The 1,986-nt window shown below is 26.7% G+C and overlaps 1 long non-coding RNA gene across 1 annotated transcript; it reads right to left on the minus strand.

Annotated features, from left to right (window-relative positions):
- Window positions 1,414–1,986, minus strand: LOC110270611. The gene is made up of 2 exons (XR_002360250.1): window positions 1,956–1,986; window positions 1,414–1,689 (listed from the first exon to the last, which is right to left on the minus strand). It is a non-coding gene; the product is annotated as an uncharacterized LOC110270611 (long non-coding RNA).

Raw genomic sequence — 1,986 nt, forward strand, 5'->3', positions numbered from 1 at the left:
GCGGTTCGATAACTGGTTCAGTTTTTAGAACATTGCAATTATCAATTCCAAGAGACTCACACTCTTATAATTCACATAAACTATCCCAAGTTTAGTAACACCTAGGTGCTAACCCGACCTAATTAAGAGGAACTAAGTGTACTATAATCCCAGTACAATTTCAAAATCAAACACTAAAAAAATAGATTAAAATGACTTTTGTGTGATCAATTCTCTTTGCCTTTTGTATCTCTCAAAATAAATTTAATTTTAAATAATATAAAAAGATGAATACACTCAAAAAAATAAAGGTTGTTTGTATGGTCTAAAAATATAACAAATTGATTCTTTTTTTCTTGGATAAATGTTTTTTTTTATAAAGCTTGGTATCTTTTTTAATGTTGGGATAATTCTCCTTTCCATCAACTAGCCGTTTGTGCATTCAAAGATGAAATTTTTCATTTTTGTTCTTCAATAAAGCATGCAGCAACTGCCCATAAAAAGGGAAAAACTTTCCTGATTCAATTTGCATTGTGCTCTGCTCCTTGTGATTAGGATCTGATTTGGAGAGCTTTTCTTGCTATGTTAATAGTGTAGAATCTTTTCAATCATAACTCAGTATCATCTTTAATGATATTTTTATTAATGTAGATGCTTTACATGATTCTAACTTGTTTGATTGATTATTCTTGATTGATTCTTGCATTGCTCATTATGAAGATTATAATAGAAAATAATCAATTATGTTTGTCATCATAAAGTTTCAAATAAAATCTAAACTCAACAAGAATGTTCAAATCTAAATCGATCCAAATCAAACCGTTCATCTAACTCAATCCAAATCGACAACCGATTAAAAATTTAAAATTGTACTAATTTGGATTTGATTAGATTTTATTTTTACAAATCACATGGGTCAGATCGGATTTCAAATCTACTTCTCAAATTTGATTCAATCCAATCTAAACTGCACAATGTGCTATATTCTTATTATTTTATTATCATATTTACAATTTTACTTATAATATGTTCAATTTGTTATATATTTTTATATTATTTCTTTTTAATTTATAAAATCACAAATCCAATCCAATCTAAACCGCTTAAAATTAGATCATATTTTTAAAAAAATATCTAATTTAAATCGTACTACAAATAAAATTAATATTCGAATTAGATGAATTTTTTACTTAAAGATCTAAATCCTCGTATTAACTATTAAGTGTAACTGAGCGGTGAAGTTTTATATTGATTAAAAATGAACTAATAAGTAAAGTCTATATAATAAAATTTATAAATTTCAGTAATGATAACTTTATTTATCTGATAAATTCCTAGCACATAAACAGTGCGTAGTTTTGGGCTAATTTTCCATAGTCATGTCAGTATATCACACGATATCTTTCCACATCATTATATAATTACAAAAAGTCGTCAAAATAACAAAGAAAAACGTTAGTTATATAATTAATGCTGACAATTAAACGAAAAATTATTAAAAGTAAGAGAGATTTGTAACATTTTTTAAATGACAAAGATAGAACGTCCGAAGAATGGAGTGCTTATTTTCCGCATTTGAATCCATGGCAGACAGAAAGAACAATAATAAGGATCAAGACTATCAAAATTATAATTATTGCCAATACAATTAGCCTTATATTCTTGTTTTGCAGCCTCATTTTTCTGCGCCTGAGTTCCTGAGTTTTGTGCCTGCCCAAGAAAAACAAAAAAATTAGCAGACTTTCTGTAGTTTGGTTTGCGTTGTAATTGAAAAAAGGAAAACGAAAAACAAATAACAAAATTATATATTTTTTTTTATAAAACCTTAAAAATAAAAAGATAAAGTCATAAATTAGTAAATTACCCTATTATATATGTCCAATATGGTCCCGATGAAAATTAGTAAAGTAGTAAATTAATAAATTCATCAAATCTTTTCAAGAACAGAAGAACATGCACATGTACCACATACTAACCTGTTGATGAATGTTGTCTTGTTAAGTGTTA

Source organism: Arachis ipaensis, chromosome B04 (genome assembly GCF_000816755.2).
Source record: "Arachis ipaensis cultivar K30076 chromosome B04, Araip1.1, whole genome shotgun sequence".
Classification (NCBI taxonomy): domain Eukaryota; kingdom Viridiplantae; phylum Streptophyta; class Magnoliopsida; order Fabales; family Fabaceae; genus Arachis; species Arachis ipaensis.